The sequence below is a fragment of the Lissotriton helveticus genome, chromosome 4_1 (genome assembly GCF_964261635.1).
Source record: "Lissotriton helveticus chromosome 4_1, aLisHel1.1, whole genome shotgun sequence".
Classification (NCBI taxonomy): domain Eukaryota; kingdom Metazoa; phylum Chordata; class Amphibia; order Caudata; family Salamandridae; genus Lissotriton; species Lissotriton helveticus.
The window spans coordinates 1070068412-1070091702 of record NC_136063.1 but is presented as its reverse complement, the minus strand read 5'-3'; the positions used below and the strand labels follow the sequence as shown (position 1 = coordinate 1070091702).

General features: G+C 46.2%; 1 protein-coding gene across 1 annotated transcript in view; it reads right to left on the bottom strand.

The window, feature by feature from the left end:
* The window catches only part of DNAH5 (dynein axonemal heavy chain 5), a 5174212-nt gene that overhangs the window by 2559008 nt on the left and 2591913 nt on the right, over positions 1–23291 (bottom strand). The window lies entirely within an intron of this gene.

The window sequence follows — 23291 nt, the reverse complement described above, 5'->3', positions numbered from 1 at the left end:
CCTTATCCTATGTGAGTAAAACTGCACTATGTTAATTTTGGTTTTTTGATGTGTTAACCTACCTTGTAAAGCGCTCTGATACTCCTGGGTCCAGTAGCGCTATATAAAACCTTTTTAAATAAAAATAAAATAAAAACTTGAACAATGTACATAATAGAGCACCAATCGCTGTCATATGCAATATCTTTTGTGTGTACCCTGGTGGGGCACCGTACAATATTTACACATCTGTGCTGTTTACTCAAATGCCCATGCAGTCTTCGAATGGTAAAACAACAAGATACTATTGAAAGCAGCATTCAATAATGGTTTTCTAGTTTAAAAGAAGACGCCACGTGGTATGCAGGGACCTGCAGTTGAAATGAGTGGCAAACAACAGACCTGCAGAACTGTAAAATCAGGAAAGCGCAGAAAGAAAAGGGGAACTATAGAAGGAGAAAATTAAAAACCAAAGAATTGGCTAACCAACACTGGCACTGAATCACACTCATTTTCGGATGGAGTTACACACATGATCAGGAAATGATGGCATTAACTGAGCAAGAGAGCCAATAATTGATTTTTTTTGTAAACATATTTTATTAGTTGCATAAAAACAAAGTACATGGTACAGTGCAAGACATTGATATAATACTTCGAGTCAATATCTTGAACTTAACGCTACAACACTTCAATGTGCTCGACAGTAGCATCAGATCTCTAAACAATGGCGGCCCTGTAAACTACCCATGATCTCCAACCCCTCCTAAATATGTAAACAATCAACTACCAAAAATACTCCTACCTCCTCTGGATCGCTCCCCCCCACCCCCCGCCACTGGTATGTATCACATAAATTGTCAAAATAAATGATGTCCCTAGTGCCAGCCGCAATACGATCATACCCATAATTGCAATGTGTGGAGCCCCCTCAGCAACTACGCTCTTCATTCATTCTTCCTCTGGTTGTTGATGGTTCAGCGATTGCACTAGCGTCTCCCAGGCCATTGCCGTTTCCAGCGCCTTTTCATTGTTCGAGCGCCGTGCCTGTTGGAATCTAATGGCACTCTCACTACTGGCCCATTTACTAAACTCTGCCCTCCATCTTCTACTGTTGGGGTCTTCCTTCGACTTCCAGTGCATCGTTATTTCCCTTTTCGCTAATAGCAATCCCATGTCCACAAATGTACTGGTCACCTTTGTCTTGGACGTGTGGGGAAACCAATGCAGTAAGCACGTAGCTATATCGAAATCTAGTTGTCTGTCGGTAATTGTATTTAACAGGTCTCCCACTTCTTCCCAATATCCTCCCAATTTTGGGCATTCCCATAGCATGTGCTCTAGCTCTACCCCTTCTCCTGCACATCTAGGACACGCTGCATCCTCCACCTGAAAGTATTTCTTAATCTTACCCGGTGTTAAATATGCCCTGTGTAGAATGAAGAAATGCACCAGTTGGAACCGTGCATTCGTAGTCGCCTTCCAGGCCCTACGAATCACCTGTCCCCACGTAGTCTCTGGAATGAGCTTCCCAAAGCCTGTCTCCCATTTCTGTCGCAGCGTGTCCAGTGGCTTTAGCCCCTCAGTTAGCATTCTGGAGTAAAGGCAAGTGACGGCCTTGAAGGTCCCCACTGCCATCACCACATACTGACATGCCTTTGTTGTTTTGGGCTCTGCTGATCCCGCCTTCCAGTGTGTCTTAATTGCAGCCACTATAGCTGCATGTAGTAGGAACCCTCCTCTCTGGAGGTCATATCTCTCACATAGCATCTGATAAGGCAATAATTCCCCCTCTTCATACAAGTCACCTAGCACCTGTATTCCTGCCTGCTCCCACTCCATCAAGGGTGTCCAGTCTCCGCCATGGGGTAACGCTGTGATCATTTCCAACGGGATTTCTGGGGCACATGGGTGCAACACCTCAGCTTCCGCTGGCTACGATTCCAACACAGTCTTAGCGTTTTCTCCTCCTGTGTAAGATCTCTCAGGTCAAGCTTTTGCTGCAGAACCACAAAGGACAATACATGTCTCTGGATTCCCCTCCCTCTCAAGTGCTCTGGCCCACTAAATTCCACTGCAAGTGCTTGCGTCAAAACCTGAAGTTGGGCTGCTAAGTAATAGAGCTCGAAGTCCGGAACCGCTAGCCCACCCTCAGCCTTTGGTCTCATTAATGTCGCTTATGCTACCCTCCTTCTTCCAGTTCCCCAAAGGAACCCAGCAACCATAGACTTCAATAATTTAAAGACCGAGGCCGGGACCCATACCGGCAGAGTTCGAAAGAAATACAACAACCGAGGTAAAGCCAACATTTTCAGTAGTGCTATCCGTCCCATCACCGACAATGGGAGTGCCGACCAAAATGCCATATTACCCTTCAGAGCTCTTATACATCTCCCTATGTTTCCTTCCAGTATATCTACAGTTTCATGGTAAATGCGAACCCCCAAGTATGTCAAGCATGTCGGCTCCCAACGCACCTCCCAAGAGAGCACCGGTACCACTATGCTAGATCTCGCCGGGAACAAACTCGTCTTGTTCCAATTCACTCTGAGCCCGAGATGCTTCCAAATTGCAACAGTAAATCTACCACCCCCTTCAGCGCCCCCTCGGTGTCCACCAAAAATAGCAATAGGTCATCCGCATAGAGTGATATGTACTGTGGTTATCTTCCAAATCTTAGGCCTTCAAAACACTCCCCCTGTCGAGCTTGTGCCGCTAAGGGTTCTATTGCTAGTGCAAATAAAAGCGGAGAAAGCGAGCATCCCTGTCTCGTGCCTCTTGCTACCTGATACTGGGGCGATATTAGCACCCCCACTCGCACCCTTGCCACTGCCGACGTGTACAGCACCCTAGTTCAGCCTACAAACTCATCCCCCAGCCCAAACTGCCCCAATGCTTTGTATAGGTACGGCCATTCCAGGCTATCAAAAGCTTTTTCTATGTCTACTGACAATATCGTAGGTATACCTGAGCCCCGTTGATCCTCCCCCATAATCCTCAGCAATCGACATATATTTGTAGCTGTGTTCCTGGTTGGGATGAACCCAGCTTGGTCCCCATGTATCAAGGTCGTCATGTGCTATAAAAGACGAGTCACCAATATCCGACTCAGGATTTTATAGAGCCAATGATTGATGCGGACTGAACCATTACCCCAAGGACGAAAGCAGTGTGTACATGTCACACGGGCCGACCAATGGCAGAACAGAACTCACCCACAGGCCCTTCTTGTATCTATTTGGATATATATTTATATACAGATGTATGCATGCATTATTTATTGATTTTTTTTATTACAAGATCCTGGCAGACAACTAAGAAGAGATTCTAGCAAGAATTATTACAGTCAACTTTTCGCCTCCTGCAGTTTGTCAGAGGTAGTAACCAACACCAAATACATTCCCTACGAAGATAATCTGTAACATTTCATGTATCAAAATACCTATTAGTAGGCTTTAATATAAAGAAATAACAATCCGCCTTAAATGGCTTTTGATTTTAATGTACGTTTATCTCAATCAATACGTCAAGCCTAATGCATTTACCATAACTTTTCATGATAAACAGATCAGATCTATGGCAACAAGAAAATTATTTTTGTGAATCATCCAGGCCTGTGGCTGTTATCAATGGTTCATCACCAGAACCAACTGATGCCTCCTGTACTGTGCATAATAATTCCCACAAGGCAACCCAGAGGCACGGAGTCATAAAATTACATAGTATACAAAATTACAGTTGGGAAGGCAAAACTCTCTCTCTCCTAAGAGGGCATAACAAGGAATCTGACAGTACAAATCTTCCATACGCATGTTTTTGAAAGGTCAACCAACACCAAAACCATGGCCTACTATGGTAATCTGAGAAATTCCATGTAGCAAAATACCTGTCAGTAGGTTTTAATACAGAATAATGATCTAACCTTAAATTCAAATATAGCTGCTTACAACGCTTGCGATTTGATCGCATGCCATTACAAGGCGGTCGTTACAACGACTGCGTTGTAACTACGCAATACCATTACATCGCAAGTCAATACAATGACTTGCAGTAGGGGGCGCGCTGGATTTAGGAATAGTATTACTTACTATTCCTACTTCAGTCTGCGCAACAGCAGGGAAGGTGTTGGATTTTGAATCCAATACCAGTGCGTCCCCTACTGCTAGTTGTTGTAATGACTTGCGATGTAATGGTATTGTGTTGTAACAACGCGGTCGCTGTAACTACTGCATTGTAATGACATTGCGTTGTGGAGACAGCATGCTAAACGCTGTTTCCCTTAAATTCCTATGGACTTTAACATATGCTTTGCACAATCAATATGTCAGGTGTACTGCCTATATTATAATTTTCCTTATAAACAATCAGGCCTACAACCGTTATCATTGACTTCACCATAACCAACTCAGAGCTATTGTTGGTTAATAAGCCTACCCACAAGGCACCCATCAGGTATGCCATAATGAAATTATAAAATTGTACCTAAACAGTAGTCGAAACAATTCCCACTAATAGACCCTAATAAGGATTGCCATAGTGCAAATTTGTTATCTTGTGGTTTGTTTACTAACACCAAACCTTTGCCTACTACAGTAATCTGAGAGATTCCATAAACAAAATACCTGACTAAAGGCTTTAGCAAAGTGTAATAACAATCCACCCTTAAAAGCCTATTGTCTTTGCCAACATTTTAGTTGGCAAAACAGTATAGGGCCTGAGAAGAATCATCAGAGTGAAATTCTACTCCAGGGGTTGTCAGAGTAGATGACCAACACCAACATCCTCACCCACTTTAGAAATCTGTGAGACTACATGTAACCGAATACCTTTTTGCGTCCTGTAACATAATGTGATAACAATCCACTGTTAGTGGGCTATCGGCTTTACCATATGTTTTTCATAAAAATAAGCGAGGCCTACTGCCTTTGTAATATTGTTTCATAAAAAGAGAGGCTAGACCTTGGGCCTCGGGCATAGCATTTTCCTGCACATCAATCAAGCTTATAGCTTTTGCCATTGGCTTATCACCATAACCAACTCAGGTCTACTGTACTAAGTGTGAGCTTTCCCACAAGACAACCATCCAGCTTATAGCCATAAAATTGCAAATGTGTACAAAATTACAGTTGAAAAAACAAAATACTATCTCTTCTAACAGGGCTAACTAAACAGGGGTTCTCACAGAGCAAATCTTTTATTCTCATGGTTTGTTAGAAGGTGTATGTTGAAAACTGGTTTATTAGTAGTGGTATATATGCATCTACCACTGGCAATAAGGCGACTAACACAGTTTAGGGCTCAAAACAGGTCTCAATATATTATTCCCATGCTCAACCCTGGATAGCTTGGCTGCAAACAGGCAGGCTTAACTTAGGAGACAGGAATGTAAAGTGTTTCAAAACACCAATTAAGTAAATAATTAAGACAAAAAACACCCTGACACCCTTGCATGAGTTCCCCCTATTACCGATTCGGTATTTACCGAATCGGTAATATTGAATGGCTTCCCATTCATTCCTATGGGCCTCAAGGCCCATAGGAATGAATAGGAATTACCGAATCGGTAAATACCCATTCTTAATTACCGAATCTTACCGATTCGGTAATTTTTACTGAAAATGTATCTACATCCCATTTACCTATTCTTAAATACCAAATCGGTAAAATGTGGTATTTAAAAATAGGTAAATTGGGATTACCTACATCTGGCCCTAAATCCCTGACCTCCCTCGACCCCTTCAGACATCGCTGGGAAACCTGGCTGGGGCCCCTGGAGGAGGAAGATTGGAGGAATGCCCCGATGGCCCCCCACACAACTGTGGTTCTGAAAAATCTGTGGTTCTGAAAAATCTGGATTCGTATAATCATTCTGGACTCGAGAATTAAAACTTCGTCAAAACATAACGAATTTGGTATCAAAAGACCGAAAATGACGAGCGCATCATGTACATATATTTTCAGTATATTCGAGTGCCGATTTCACCTCGAAATCGTCATTTGCGTTCTGAACCCTTGGCTTCCATTTGTGTGTTGCCCTTTACATAGGCCTTAATCCAGCTGAATTCGATTCCACAAGGACACGTACACCTTAATCGACTTTCCTATGACCTGTACAAGTTGGAACCATTGCCCCAGGCCGAACTCATTAGGTCAGTTCCCCTCCCAGTGGCCGAACAAGATAGCATCAAGGCTCAACAAGCCATAAAACTATTTCAGCGCGCACACCTGCCGTATCTCGCTCACATCTGTCTCCACTTTTTGCTTCACTTGCTTTATGATGGGGAGGTGCCCGTTTTTATTGGGGGTCCAGCGATATCTGATGAAATGTTGGGCCTTGCCGAGTGATTTGTTGTGGGCAGCACGACGTGAAATATGTACATGTCATCATGACTCTGTTTTCTTTTGTAACCAATAACTGTAAATTACATACTACAAATTCGAAGAATGTTTGCCTGAAGCTGAATATTCTGTATAAGAAGAGAAGCCTGACTTTGTAAATTCGAGCAGTCTCCTGAGAATATACTCTCCGTGTGTTGTACTTCTAGGACACTTGTTACCTTGGTTGCAGCCAATAAATCGATCTTTGACTTCACCTAGAAGACTCTGAGTTTCTGTGGTCTGGATCAGGAAGAACCCGAGGTCTCTGGGTGTACCCTGACACCGCTGGGTTACCGGTTCTGTGCCGGTTCTTAAAAACCCAGTACCTCAGCTGGCGCCCAACGTTTGGGGCGATTCCAGTGGTACCAGTCAGCCAGAGGTTCGTGAGGAGCTTCGTGTGAAAATTCCGGAGGACGGCCAACCACTTCAACGACCCCTGCATGTCGACGTGGTCCGAAGGTCTTTGCTGCGAGGTTCCCTGCTTCCCGACGGCTACGAAGGACTGCTGCCCTGGCTATCGCCCTGATTTGGACCCTTGAAGTTTGGTAGAGCGAAACACTGAGACGAGTCTTCTGGTGACGTCATCGATATTTCAGTTAAGTATAAGTGGAGCGTCTCCCAGTCCTTAGTTGGTCTTAGTTTTTGGTATCCTTTGGAATAATTGTTGGTACTTGCAAGCACCAAAACCGAAGGACTCGTGTTTTCACGAGAAATATCGTAATCGATAATCCTTTGAAGTTTGGAACTAGACTAGAGAGCGAAAATGCCTGGTCTTAGACTTAGAAACTTGTTTTGTCTTGGTTGTAATAATAGGGACTCCCGATTGGAGGACTCGTGTCCGGTTCCTCCGGTTGGAACTCCAACTTACGAGTTATATGTGAAACATGGGGTAGGCCCCATCACATACAATGAAGTGTGGATCAAATACACCAGAAAAGATGGTGTTTTAAAATGGCCCCAATACGGTAGCTTTGATACCGAAATCCTGGATAACCTTGAAGTCAAACTGTTCAAAAAGAAAGCCCGGCCGGCAATGTTTGACTCTTTCCGCCTATGGCGTAAGGAGGTCAAAGAAAAGGAAATTAAATTAGCGAAGAAAAATAAGAGAGAAGGGAATATTTCAGTAATGCAAGCTGCTATGCAGTTTAAAGACAATGAAGAAGAACAAATGAGTGAGCAGTTGCACAGGCAACATAAAATGGCAATAGATAAATGCTATCCAGTTTTGCCGTCTCTTCAGCAAGAGACAGCAAAAGAGCGTGAAAAAGATCCGTTAATGTCACATTTACTAAGTTCGCCACCACCCTATGCACAAAATGCCACAGCACCTCCGCAACCTTTAGTTGCGCCCCCTGTAGCTGTTATGCCTGCTCCTCTACAGCACTCACCAGCTACTCTTCAGCTGGCTTCTGTCTCTCTGGTGCAGCCTCCTCAAGGCCCACCGATCACATCTACTTCTCCTAATGCCCCCTCTACGATTTTGCCTAGCGCACCTTCTATTTCTCCTGATGCTCGTTCTGCAATTGCCTCTGTTTCTGCCTTATCTGACACTATTTTTCCACCCGTTCTTCCTTCAGTTTCACCTTCCGTTTGGCATAAAATGGCCAACATTGTTACTAACATTCCTTCACCTCTTTTTCGGTCGCCTAAGACGACCCCTAATATGGGACGAAGACAGTTGCGAAGTCAACTGCCTGACTATCAGGAGAGAGATTCATTGAATCGTTTAGCGCGTAAATGGGCTATGGATACGGTAAAGTATGATGTAGAGTCTGTCATGGAAGTTTTCCGTCAATGGGAAGCACCGACGCAAAGATATGTTTTTGAACAAATGTGTGTTTTCGTTTGTGAGGATTTGGAAGACAATGATCTGGAATGCAACCCGCAAGAGTTGTGTTGTGTACAGTTTAAGTTTGGGGAGGGCATGATCGTAGGTCCCGATGTCGAAAAAGCAGTTGAGATATTGCTATCATATCGGAGTAAGGGGAGTAGTTCTGGGTCATCATCTGAGCCTGGTACATCTAGTAGGAAAAAGGCACGACAATACCCCATGAGGGAAGTTCCCCCACAATGGAGAGAGGGTGACACATCTGTTGGCCCCCCTATTCTGCCACACTTTCAGCGTGTATGGGTACATGTCCCATGGAAGCGAGCTGAAGTTTTAGCACTCAAACAGACATTACCTGATCCGCGTAAAAATCCTGCAGGGTATTACAAAGAGTTGTCACAAACTGCTGGGTCATGTATAATGAATTTAGCCGATATAGATATGCTATTTGGGAATGTTGTTCCACAGCCTTTATGGAGTAAGATCCGTCATACAGATCACGATCAGGAATTAGGTGACTCATGGGCTAATATTGCTACTGCAGATGCCCGACAGGTTGGTGGTGCCAAGCCTGAGCCTTTGATAGCAGAACTCCCCGGTAAAATAGTAAATTACATAAAACCGATAATGCCTGCAATACGTGTAAATTGGGACAAGTTGTCTGCATGCAAGCAGAAGAAAGAAGAAACTGTCTCAGATTTCTTCACCAGGTTCGAAGAAACGTTTGTCGATCACAGTGGTCAGGATATGACCACCGAAGGTGGTCAGAGATTATTTGTCGATAAATTCGTGCACAATCTACTTCCAGAATTGCGTAAAAAATTAAAGGATTCAGAAAGTTCTTGGGCTGTGTCATCTTCAGCACAGATATTGGCTACTGCACAATATTACGGAAATAGAGACAAGGACGAGAAAGACAGAGCAGAAAAGAAAACTAAGGAGTTGAAAACGAAGGTTTTGTTACAACAAGCATATCCGCCACGTGGTGGTGGTAATCAGAATAATAGTGGCCAGAATAACTATCAGAATAATTTTCAGCACCCTCAACAGTATCAGAGGAACTCGCAAAGAGTCGAGTATAATCAGCCATGTGTCACTGTAGGCCCCAACCAGTGTTCGTATTGCAAGGAAGAGGGTCATTTCAAGTATAGTTGCCCCATTCTGTTACAGCGTGCAAATGGTGCTTCTAGTGTGAGAGGTCGTGGTGTTCAGCAAGCGCATAGAGGTAGAGGACGTGGAAACGTCCCCCAGAACACACGTCCACTTCCACCACAAAATTCAATGAATAGGTTCGATCAACAGAACAACACATCTGACAGAACAGCTCAATACTATGTTGATGATTACTATACAGAAAGTGAGAATTGGGAAACTAATGATTGCTAGGACAGCCATAGACAAAGAGAGGGAGTTGTTTCAGTTCCAGTAGATCAGAGTGGACCATACGTTGAGGTGATTACATCAGGTGTGTCAGAACCTTTTCTGTGGGATACTGGTGCTACGAAGAGTTCTATTATGCACTCCAAACTCCCTGGCGCACCTTTGTCTGGCGAAATGAACGTTTCTGTAGGTTTTTCTGGCGCCCCAGTTAGAAATCCGATTTCTGACCCTTTGTCTCTTTCTGTTGGTCCTTGCGAATTCGAAGCACCCCTTATTCTGACAACAGGTTGTGGCGAAAACTTGTTAGGATTGGATTTATTAAAAAGATTGTATGCGACTTTGTACTGTTCTCCTTCAGGGGTACAACTTACTTTAGGTAAGAAAGTGGTTTCTCCCATGTACCTGTCAAGAGATAAACTTCCAGCAGAATTGTCGTTTCTTCCCGATATCCTTTGGGCCGCTGGTCCTAATGATGTGGGTCTTTTAGAAATTCCACCATATGTTGTAACATTGAAAGCCAACGTTAAAATGCCACGAATTCCCCAATACAAAATATCGAGTGAAGGTGAAAAAGCTTTGCTAGCGATCGTTTACGAATTGATTGAAAAGGATGTGATTGAAGAAACACGAGGCAACGTTTGCAATAGTCCTGTTCTGCCTGTTTTAAAACGAACTGACCCTTCTCAGCCACCTGTGTACAGATTCGTGATTGACCTTAGAGAGGTGAATAAAATAGTTGTGCCACAATTCCCAGTTGTCCCCGACATTACCACATTATTGACTATGATTCCAGCTTCTGCCTCTTGGTTTTCGGTGATTGACCTGAAGAATGCTTTCTTCAGCATCCCGATTGCTGAGGAGAGAAGGGATATTTTTTCCTTCAGTTTAGGAGGTCGCAGCTTCCGCTTTAAACGCGCTCCTCAGGGCTACTGTGAAAGTCCGTCAATATACAGTCAAGCTCTAAAAACACAACTTGATACGATTGTTCTGCCTAAAGGTGCTACTCTTGTACAGTATGTGGATGATTTGCTCATTGCTGCAGACACTGAGAAAATTTGTAAAAAGGCCACGCTGTCATTATTGCGTCATCTGTGTGATTTACATCACAAGGTGTCACTTTCCAAGCTTCAATATTGCCGACAAGAAGTGACCTACTTAGGTCACCTCTTATCGAAGGAGGGAAGGAAACTGACCCCAGAGAGAATTCAGGCAATAGCGAAATTGAACGTACCTAGAACACAGAGAGAAGTGCGTGCTTTCTTGGGCATTACATCATACTGTAGGCAGTGGATTCCAAATTTCTCGTTATTAGCCAAACCTTTGGTGGCATTAACGTGTAAAAATACACCCAATCCTGTACCTTGGTCTGAAGAGTGCCAGAAAAGTTTTCTCGAATTGCGCACAGCAGTATGTTTGGCTCCTGTGTTGGGTACCCCCGACTACAGTAAGCCTTTCACATTGTATGTCCAAGAGAAGGAGGGCTGTGCATTGTCTTTGTTGACTCAGTTGTTTGGAGGTAGGCAGCGTCCACGTGCCTACTTTTCGTCGACTTTGGATCTGGTAGCTAAAGCATTGCCAAGTTGTTTAAGAGCCACAGCAGCAGCAGCTGTTTCTATTCGACAGTCTGCTGGTCTGGTAATGAATAATACACTAGTCGTGATGGTTCCACATGCAGTAGACACGTTGCTAAATAGAACTAAGACACAGCACTTAACTAGTGCTCGGTTGTCAAGTTACGAATTAACACTACTAGCGAGTCATGTGCACATAAAAAGGTGCAGTACTTTAAACCTAGCTACGTTGTTGCCAATTGCAGAGGGATCAGATGTTTCAGAACAGCACAATTGTTTTCTTAGAACAGAGGAAGAGACGAAAGGGAGAGTAGATTTATCTGATACTCCTCTTGCCGAATGTGATGGTACATTATGGGTGGATGGTTCATGCTTCAAGCTCCCGAGTGGTGACACGACTGCAGCATATGCTGTCACGACATTGCATACAATTGTTGAGACTGCACGTGTGCCACATAATTCAGCTCAAGCAGCGGAATTAATTGCACTCACAAGAGCATGTGTGTTGTCTAAAGGAATGAAAGTGACTATCTACACTGATAGTCAGTATGCATTTGGAGTGGCTCACAGTTTTGGACGATTGTGGAGAGAACGTGGGTTCCTGACTTCGCATGGAGCTAAGATTCAGCATGGTCAGTTGGTAAATGAGCTTCTTGAATCACTGACCCTGCCCCTGCAAATGGCGATTGTGAAATGTAGTGCTCACAAGAAGGTGACTGATGATGTTGGTTGTGGAAATGCATTTGTTGATGAGATCGCGAAAGAAATGGCAAAGAATGTAATGAGCCGAATGTATGTTACAGGCCCTGCAAGATGGACTGGTGATGTTGGAATGTGTGAAGACACAATAGAGAGTGTGAAGTCCATTCAAGCTGAGGCCACAGAGAAAGAATTGAGCAGGTGGAGAGAAAGTACGGGTAGAATGGATGCAAATGGGTGTTGGATTGAATTATCAGAGCATCAGAGATGGTTGTTACCCGATGCATATGTGCTTGCGGTAGTTACAATGGCTCATGGAATGGCTCATATCAGCGTGAAAGGGATTTGCGAGTTGTTGGCTCCAGTATGGAAGAATTCAGGGATTCCCAAGTGTGCAGAGAATGTTGTCAAGAATTGCATGGTATGTTTGAAACACAACCCAGGTAGGGGAACCCCAACTCCAGCTGGTCACTTTGCACCTCCTACGTATCCGTTCGAGGTTTTGCAGCTAGATTTCATCCATATGGAGAGGTGCAACAATTTAAAATACGTGCTCGTTGTTGTTTGTGCTTTCTCAAGATGGGTAGAAGCCTATCCCCTAAAAGACAATACTGCCTTGTCCACAGCAAAAGCCCTTGTGAAAGAGTACTTCCCGAGGTTTGGAATGCCTAGAATGGTCTGGTCTGATAATGGGAGTGAATTTGTGGGTCGTGTGATGAAGAGAGTGTGTGAAGGGCTAGGTATTAGGCAGAAGTTCCACGCTGCAAATCACCCCCAATCAGCTGGACTAGTAGAATGTTACAATGGCACGCTTAAACTTAAACTGGCCAAAATCCAAGCGAGCACAGGTCTTAAATGACCTGACGCTCTACCCTTAGCACTCCTGTCCACTAGAATGACTGTGCATTCACGAGTGAAACTTAGCCCGTATGAGATCGTTTTTGGCCGGCCAGCCAACATATGGGGAGTGCCTAGACCCACGAAATTTAGTGAGCTGGAACACCCTGTTTTGCTCGATTATCTGTATGAATAGACGGCTAAATTGCGTGTTTTGCATCAACAGGTCCACAACACCCTGCCTCCGGTCTCTGAGACTCCGGGCCACGCCATTGACCCTGGTTCCTGGATTCTTGTCAGAAACTTTCAAAGGACGAAGAACGACCAGCCCAGGTGGACCGGGCCTCACCTCGTCCTTCTCTCTACAAGATCTGCGGTTCGGGTGGAGGGGAAGGCCAACTGGGTCCACGGGATCCATTGTAAGAAAATCCCTTTTCCTCTGCCTTTTGACCAGTGGGTCCAGAAGGGTGTCACTGAACCAGAACCTGATACCGTGTCACATGCCGTCCCTTTTAATGATTTGCATGTAAAAAAACTGACTCTGAACCAGAAAATGAGAACATTTCGCACAAGGCTGTGCCACCATCCAAGCTATTGAACACTGCAGAGCCTGACCTTTTGTTCCAGGATCAGACAATACCTGGAAAACAACGATATAATTTGAGACCGAGAAAAACGAAGCAATAAAACGATTTCTTTTGCAAATTTGAGACCAAGATCCATGGACTAATAAGCAGATATCTCTTTTTTCCCCCCAAGTACTATTTTTGAAAGTGCAGCTCTCCCATTTAGGAAACTTGCTTATTTTTGTTTTTTGAACCGCCATCCGGGTTCCGCTGCTAGGGCCGCGGTTGATTAAAGTCTTTGGGGTGCAGCTGACGACGTTAGGTCGGTAGTTCTGGTTGGTCCAAGGGAGTTGCCCTAGACTGACAGAAGCATCCCTTAGCAGAGGCAACCTCCCACCGCGGGCAGCACTTTAGAGAGGATGGAGTTTCCCGATGTGGAGAGACCTGCCAAACGAACGAACTTTAAGCGCAAATTATGCAAAGTAATGACAAAGAAAAGTTTTATAATATTGTGCATTTGTATGTTATTCAGTATGATGATATTTTTAATAAGTTACGTTTTATTCTCTTTTCGTGTAACATTTGCACCCACTGCATCGCCCATACCTCCTCCTACTGTTTCCTCTCATTCTTTCCACCCCCTTCCTGACCACGAATCCAATAGGAGATTAGAGTTCATTAATAACTCCTTTGTTCAGCTTTTACACCAACACCAACTAGTAATGAACACAACCAACTGTTGGGTGTGTGGTCTTATGCCTCACACTACTGGTAAAGGTATCCCTTATCTAGTTCTGTCTTTCAGTCATAATGGCTCTGTGTGGGCATACAAAACAATGTTCATATATGCACGAGAAGTCCAACCCCTACGTTCTGTAAAAGACAACCTCAAGACTAGCGCCCTAGTCAAAGGTATAGTTGACATGATTAAGGAAGTAACTTCTTATGAGGATACTCCTGATGATGAGATACTTGCATATGTAGGTTGGAACGTGACCGGATATGGAGCTACTCTGAGTGAGAAACAGCAAGCCAAGAGATCCTCCCCGATCTGGATTGTACCCCATCAGGGCAACCTGTGTCTGCAAGGTATTGGCAAGAATCCCAGAGCTCAGTTAGGGAAGAGTATCTGTACAGAAACTTATGTTTTTGGATGTCAGACTTCCCCTGCGTTTTTGGCCGCTAAGGGTACTTATTTCATCTGCCATGATAGAGCCTATACATGGTTGCCCCCTGACTTTTCGGGCTCATGTTTTGTTTCATTCCTGTTGCCTCCCACCTACACAGCAGCGGCAGACTACCACCGGACAAGGATAGTTAGAGGTGTCTTGAGTAAAGAAGACACTGCAGGTCAAGAATTTGGGGACTTTGCAAAGGGTTTTCTGCCGTTCTGGGGATCTATGACTAACAGTAGGAACATAAGGCAACTGACGAGGGTAGTTGAGTCCACCGTGATTGAAACTGCCGGTGCCCTTAGTAACCTGACTGCTGAGCTCCAGTCGGATCGTCTTATGACCCTTCAGAACAGGTTCGCTTTAGATGTCATACTTGCAGACCGAGGTGGGGTATGTAGATTGATCCAATCTAGTTGCTGCGTTTTCATCCCGGATAACGCTCCAACAGTGTACCAGGCCATCTCCAAACTACATAAGATTTCCGAATCTATTCATGTGGATAAAGGAGATTGGTCGTTTATGGGGTGGTTCTGGGAACTGATATCTGCCTGGGGATGGAAAATTCTGATGGTCATTGGGATGGTCTTAGCCATTCTTTTCCTGTTCTGTCTGTGCATACAGTGTGCTCCTGCAATATGTGGCCTCTGTGTTACATCATGTGTAAGGAAGCATGTGTCAAGAGATGAACTAAGTACTAGGATGATGTTACAGCAACATCTCAATGACTTTAGGAATATAGATCTGGACTCAGACTAACATGAGGATAGATTAATTGCCTATGTAAGGGCAAAAGGAGGGTCTGTGGTTCTGAAAAATCTGTGGTTCTGAAAAATCTGGATTTGTATAATCATTCTGGACTCGAGAATTAAAACTTCGTCGAAACATAACGAATTTGGTATCAAAAGACCGAGAATGACGAGCGCATCATGTACATATATTTTCAGTATATTCGAGTGACGATTTCACCTCGAAATCGTCATTTGCGTTCTGAACCCTTGGCTTCCATTTGTGTGTTGCCCTTTACATAGGCCTTAATCCAGCTGAATTCGATTCCAGAAGGACACGTACACCTTAATCGACTTTCCTATGACCTGTACAAGTTGGAACCATTGCCCCAGGCCAAACTCGTTAGGTCAGTTCCCCTCCCAGTGGCCGAACAAGATAGCATCAAGGCTCAACAAGCCATAAAACCATTTCAGCGTGCACACCTGCCGTATCTCGCTCACATCTGTCTCCACTTTTTGCTTCAGTTGCTTTATGATGGGGAGGTGCCCGTTTTTATTGGGGGTCCAGCGATATCTGATGAAATGTTGGGCCTTGCCGAGTGATTTGTTGTGGGCAGCACGACGTGAAATATGTACATGTCATCATGACTCTGTTTTCTTTTGTAACCAATAACTGTAAATTACATACTACAAATTCGAAGAATGTTTGCCTGAAGCTGAATATTCTGTATAAGAAGAGAAGCCTGACTTTGTAAATTCGAGCAGTCTCCTGAGAATATACTCCCCGTGTGTTGTACTTCTAGGACACTTGTTACCTTGGTTGCAGCCAATAAATCGATCTTTGACTTCACCTAGAAGACTCTGAGTTTCTGTGGTCTGGATCAGGAAGAACCAGAGGTCTCTGGGTGTACCCTGACACCGCTGGGTTACCGGTTCTGTGCCGGTTCTTAAAAACCCAGTACCTCACAACCACTAACTCTGCCAGGCTTCGGCTACTGCAGCTCTATTACCTACACTGTGCTTACCTGACTCTGGCCCGTCCACACCGAGCAGGGTTTCTGGCTGCCCCCATATGGCCATGGTGCCAGGTACAGCCCACTGATTTCTACCACATGGTAAGGACCTGTGGCCCCATTACCTTAAACTGGGAGAAAGTAGTGTCCGATCTAAGCGCTGTCAGAGGGTGGAAGGTCACCCGTTGCCCACTAGCCCTACTCCTAAGCATCATGGATGGCTTGGATGGGACCCAGATAGATACAATTTTTCTCTGAACGGCGAATATGCTGGCCAAATGCTATATAGCAACAGCGCGGAAGGACCCTGTCCCCTTCCAGTATCTCTAAATGGCGTAGAGGAATAGACTGGTGTACAGTAAAAGAAAAACCCATATACGAAGCAAGAGGCTGTCCCGACAAGCACAGCCGCGTGTGAGGGAAATGGCTGGGACTATTGAGTTAACTGGAAGAGGGGACACTGGGGAGTGAATTGGAAGATGATCCTGTCTATAAAATTTCACACTGAGAATATACCAATCGAACAAGTTACTTACCTTCGGTAACGATATATCTGTAAGAAACATTAGTTAGTTAGATTCCTTACCTTAGAATATTCCCAGACGTCAGACTGGATCCGGAAAGTTTTCGCCAGCAGTACCCCTGCGCTTCGGTAGGCGTCGTCTGCGGCTCCGCGTCGGTCATCGGCGTCGTGATCGTCGGGATGACGTCGTCGGAGTACTTAGACCTGCACTGGCTCCCCGTCGACAAGAGGATCACCTTCAAGCTTCTCATCCATGCGCACAAGGCCCTCCACAACACCGGACCAGCATACCTCAACGACCGACTCAGCTTCTACACCCCCATCCGCAGCCTCCGCTTGCCCAGCCTCGCCCTCGCCACAGTTCCTCGCATACGGAAAACCACCGGCGGTGGCAGATCCTTCTCCTACCTGGCCGCCAAGACCTGGAACACTCTCCCTACCGACCAACTACAGACCCAGAACCTGCCGACCTTTAGAAGACTTCTCAAGACCTGGCTCTTCGATCAGTAGCAGCCCCCCCCCAGCGCCTTGAGACCCTCACGGGTATGTAGCGCGCTTTACAAATGTTGTTTGTTGTTGTTGTTGTAGTTGTTGTTAGACGTCACCCCCGCGCGCTGACGTCAGTTCTGTACATAGCTTTCCACGCCAGGAACGCAGAGCCATGCAAGAACCTGACACTGGTGCCATGAAATAAGGGCCCTCAAAGGGAGATACCTTAACCCTAGATATCAGTTCGCAAAACAGGGAGGATAGGTGGGGCGGTAAGGAATCTAACTAACTAATGTTTCTTACAGATATATTGTTACCGAAGGTAAGTAACTTGTTCATCTGAAAGAAACACGTTGGTTAGATTACTTAGCCTTGGAATAGATACCCCAGCAATATCAACCCCGGTGGTGGGCCTGCGAACCAAGATCACACCAGGAAGTCCTGGAGAACGGAACAGCCAAAAAAGCCATCTCTCCGGACTTGACTGTCCAGGCAGTAGTGTTTGGCAAACTTGTGCAGCGAGGCCCACGTAGCTGCTTGACAAATGTCCTGCAAAGGGACTCCCCGACCCAGGGCAGTAGAAGCCGCCGTGGCCCTACTGAAATGGGTGTGCAGCCCCAAAGGAGGCTCCTTTTTAGCCAAGGAATAACAGACCTTGATACATAAAACGACCCACCGAGTGATGTTCCACTTGTGCACCGCTCGTCCCTTCTTAGCACCCACGTAGCCAACGAAGAATTGGTCGTCCACCCGGAACTGTTGTGTGCGGTTGAGGTAAAAGGAGAGCGCACGTTTTGGGTCCAGACGGTGGAGCCTCTCTTCCTCTTTCGAGGGATGCGGAGGCAGAAAGAAGGTGAGCAAGGTAATGGACTGGCCGATGTGAAAGGCAGTGACAACCTTGGGCAGAAAAGAAGGACGAGTCCTCAGAACAACCTTGTCCAGACTGGACTGAGAGGAAAAGAGGCTTAGATGAAAGAGCCTGGAGCTCACTCACTCTTCTGGCAGAGGTGATGGCAACCAGGAAAGCAGTTTTGAGAGTCAGAAGATGAAGAGGGCAATTATGAAGTGGCTCAAAGGGAGTGCACATCAGATAAGTAAGAAACAGGTTCAAGTCCCACTGAGGCATCACAAAAGGAACAGGAGGGAACATGTGCGTGATGCCTTTCAAAAACCTATTGACAACAGAGAAGAAAGGAGAGTCTGATCAGGAAGCCTCAAGAAGGCGAAAACAGCTGAAAGATATCCCTTGATGGTGCCCAGAGCAGAGCCCTGCTGGGTCAGGGAAAGAAGAAAGAGAAGAACCTCAGAAAGATAGGCAGAAAGGGGATCCACAGCCTTTGCTGTGCACCCTGCCACAAATTTGTTCCACCTACAGGCGTATACCGTTTTTGTGGAGGGACGCCTGGCTGCCAGAATAACATCACATACTTCAGGAGGCAAGTAAAATGGCCTCAACTGTCGCCGCTCAATCTCCACGCATGTAGGTGGACACTGGACAGGTTCGGGTGGAGGACCGTCCCCTGTTGCTGCGACAGAAGGTCCTCCTGAAGAGGCAGACGAATCTGGAGATCAACTGACATACTGAGAAGCTCGGGATACCAGTATCTTCGTGCCCAGTCCGGAGCCACAAGGATGACTTGGGCCCAGTCGCGCCTGATCTTCTTCAGCACTCTGAGCAGAAGTGGTATAGGCGGAAAGGCGTACAACAGAGCGCAACTCCACTTGCGACAAACAGCGTCGCCAAGCGAGTGCCGCCTTGGAAATTCCAACGCGCAGAACTGATGACATTGCGCGTTCTCTTCGGTGGCGAATAGATCTACCCAAGGCTCTCCCCATTGCTGAAAGAAACCTTGCGCCACATCCGAGTTCAGACGCCACTCGTGATCCATCATGCACCGGCGGCTGAGTTCGTCCGCCCTGGCATTCAGGGAACCTGCCAGGTGTTGAACCACCACAGTGACGCCCTGGTGTTCCAGTAATGTCCAGAGGCGCAGATCCTCCTGACAAAGGATCCACAACCCCACCCGCCCTGTTTGTTGCAGTACCACACGGCGGTGGTGTTGTATGTGAACACCTGCACTACACCTCCGCGGACAGAGGGAAGGAATGCCTTCAGTGCAAGCCGGATCGCCCGCATCTCCAGAATGTTGATATGGAGCCGGGACTCTGCCGAAGACCGGAGGCCTCTGATCTCCGCTGTGCCCATGTGGCCCCCCATCCCAGGTGGGACGCATCCATCACCACTGTGTGCTCTGGTGGGGGAAGGGAGAGGGATCTGCCACTGACCCAATTGAGGTTCGTGAGCCACCACTGCAGCTGATTCACAGTGCCCTATGTGATCAGGACGTGGTTGGACAGGTTGCCCTGATGGTCTGCTCACTGGAACTTCAGGTCCCACTGCGGAGCCCACATCCGCCACCTGGTGTGATGCACCAGCAGGGTGCCATCAGCCCCAGGTGCTGCCGCATCAGCCTGACCAAAACTCGGGATAAAGGCCGAAAGATCGGAATCAGAGCTTGAATATCCCGAACCCGCAGCTCGGGAGGATAAACCCGAAACTGCACCGAGTCCAGAACCACTAGGATGAAGAGGAGCTTCTGAGCGGGACTTAAGTGTGACTTCGGCACGTTGATGGAGAACCCCAGCGAGTGGAGATCGGCTGTAGTCTGAAGGTGGGAGACGAGACTGTCTGGGACGAGCCCGCCTTCAACAACCAGTCGTCGAGATAGGGGAAGATTGGAACCCCTAATCTGTGCAGATGAGCTGCGACCACCGCCATTACTTTCGTGAACACCCGAACCGCAGGTAGCGCTGATGGGCCGGCAGGATGGGGATGTGGAAATATGCGTCCTGCAAGTCCAACGCAAACATCCAGTCTCCAGGGTCCAGGGCAGCCAGGAACTGAGCTAAAGTCAGCATCTTGAACTTCTCCTTCCGGAGGAAGCCGTTGACGCTCCGGAGGTCCAAGATAGGGCGCAGGCCCCCATTGCCCTTCTTTGGAACCAGAAAGTAGTGGGAGTAGAACCACATCTTACTTCAGGCCCAGGAATGCTCTCGATGTCCCCCTTGGCCAAGAGGGCCGTAACTTCCTCCTGCAAAAGGTGCAAGTGATCCCCCAACATGCTGTGGTACTGCGGTGGCATGGCTGGAGGGGTCGCCTCGAAGGGGAGGGAGTAGCCCCTTCGGACGATTTGCAGCACCCACCCGTCTGTGATGGTACGCCAGTGGAGTAGTTGATGGTGAACCCTGCCTCCTACTGGCGTTGAATGGGCCTGAAAGCTCGGACTAGGAAGGCTTTGAGGCGGATGCTGCGGGAGTGGATGTGGACTGACCGGGCCTCTGTCCCTCTACACCGCCACAGCGGTTATCACGTCTGCGACCGCGTTGAAGTTGGTTCTGCGGCCTGTGGCTGGACGAACGTGTGGGGGTGCCCCTTCCTTGGTCACGAAAGGGGCAAAAAGCAGAGGTCTGCTGGCGCTGGCCCGACAGGCCCAAGGACTTGGCCATAGCCCTGGAATCCTTGAAACGCTCAAGCGCACTGTCTGCTTTGTCGCCAAAAAGGCGACGGCCATCGAAGGGCATGTACATGAGCGTGTTCTGGAAATCCCCCCAATTGGCGGACCTCAGCCAGGCATGGCGACGGATAGCCACCGTCGTGGAAATCGCTCTGCCTAGCGAGTCCGTGGTATCAAGTCCACATCGGATGGAATACCGTGCTGCGTCCCGCCCCTCAGCAAAAGCCTGGGCGAGCCGTGTCTGGGCCTCCTCCGGACGCTGAGGCAGCACGTCCACTACCGTATCCCACAGAGAATGGGTGTAACGGCCCAAAAGGCATGCAGTATTAATGGACCGCAAGCCCAAGCTGACTGAGGAGAACAGTTTCTTCCCAAACTGATCAAGCCTTTTGGATTCCCGAACCAGGGAAGCGGTTGGAAATGCGTTCTGGGACGTAGAGGCCTGGATCACCAGACTCTCGGGGCGGGATGTATGGACAGAAATCAGGGGTCGCCCGGAGCCGGGCTGTGACGTCGGGCCATGTTCCGATCCACAGGGGGCACTGTGGAGGGCTTGGACCAAGTGCCCATCAGAACGTCAGCGAGGGCCTCATTGAATGGCAGCATGGGCTCCGAAGAGCTTACTGGCGGTTGAAGCACCTCGATGAGGCGATTAGTCCTCACGGCCGCAGCAGCGAGCTCAAGAGCCAAGGCCTTGGCTGCCCTGCGCAACACCACACCAATATCCAAGTACGTAGACTTCTTTTTGAAACCATTTTTAGAAGAGGTACCATCGTACCTTCGTGATACAACGGATTTCATAAACAAGGTTGAATCATTGGATTTCGAGACAGGAGTAGATACATAAGTTACATTAGACGTGGTGTCATTGTATATTGATCAGTATTGGCAAGTTTGTTGTTGATGTTTGAATATTGAGCTCAGCCTTACTGATAAGAGCCAGAACCGTTGGTTGTTAGATAAAGGATTGAGATTTAAGCACCAAGAAAATATTTAAACATGAAGGTATTTTATTTTCAAAACACCTACGATACCAGACTGACACTTTTTACCAGCATTATGACTTAGCTTTTATACCTGTCTTGATAAAAAAAGAGGAGGGATTATCAGCATTTGAGACTTTCTTGAAGAAAAGACCTAAACCAGCTAGAGTCCAAACAGAATTTATCTTGCGTTTGACAAACTTTGCACTTCGAAAAAACTATTTTAAATTCGGCTGAGACTTTTATTTCCCGACAAAAGGAACGGCGATGGGTTGTCCCTTTGCTCCACAGTTGGCAGTGTTGTATATGGCTAAATTTGAAGAGAAAAACATCTACAGTAACAACCCATTTGGTGAATGTATCTCAAATTGGGACCGCTACATTGACAATATCTTCATGTTAGGGACTGGAAATTTGAGGCGGGTTGGAAATAGCTTATAAACAATGAGCATATACAACAGCGGGCTTGAAATGGTAGAGGAAACGAGGACCATTAGTTGGGGAAGTAGTCAAGACGCAGTCTGCTGAGTATCAATAATGCTGTATTATGTGCCAACTGTTATTTGAAAACTTAATAAAAAAATATTCTTTTTTTTTAAATGGTATGGACTGGAAATATAGACCACTTTTTTCATTTTCATGGATGGCTCAATGCAAGGACAGCTGACATCAAATTTAGTCTTAATCACAACTCTCAAAAAATGACATTTTTGGATGTCGAAGTATCTGTTTCTGATGGAAGTTTGGTTACTAAGCTACACAAAAAAAACAACCAACAGGAATAAGGCACTTCACTTCCACCATCCCAGAAGCTTGTGTGATAATTTACCCTACGGTCAATTTTTAAGGATCAAAAGAAACTGTTCTTACAAAGACGAATACACCACTCATACTAACAATTTGGTTGACAGATTGAAAGACCAAGGTTATCCAAGAAAATTGTTAAAGAATGCCATGAAGAGAGCATGGTGGACACCACGAGAAACCCTCTTAGAAAAGAGGGATAAGCCAGTATTAGACCGAACAGTCAGTGTAACCACATTCGGTCCAAACATGAACCTTCCGAAAAGAGTAATCTATCAAAATTGGCACCTAATTCAAAATTAGGACCCGTGCTCTGCAACTCCTCCCTTGTTTGCTCTAAAAAAGGAAAGCAGTATAGGAAACCAAATAGTTTGTGCCTCATTAACCAAAGTTCAAACAAAGAGTGCATTGCGCAAACAACTATGTGTACCACCAGTCACAGGACACCACATGTGTGGTACCTGTGTTTGCTGTGACCAAACTTTTGAAAGTACATTGTTTTCACATAAGAATGTCAACTGGAAGCACAACACGTTTACCAACTGTAAAACGAAGACCGTAGATTATGGGAACTTGTGTCCCTGTCCCAAACTTTATATTGGGAAAACCAACCAAGCGGTACGCCATAGGATCATACAACATAAATCTAGGATCCGAAAAAATGTGCAGAATGCCCTTTTGGTAAACCATTGAACGAACAATAACCATTCAGAAAAAGATCTCTCTTGGACCATAATATCTAAAAAAGACCAAGACCCCCGGGGTGACTTGGACCGTAAACTAATTCAAAGAGAAGCGATGTTAATATTGAAATTTAACACAGCAG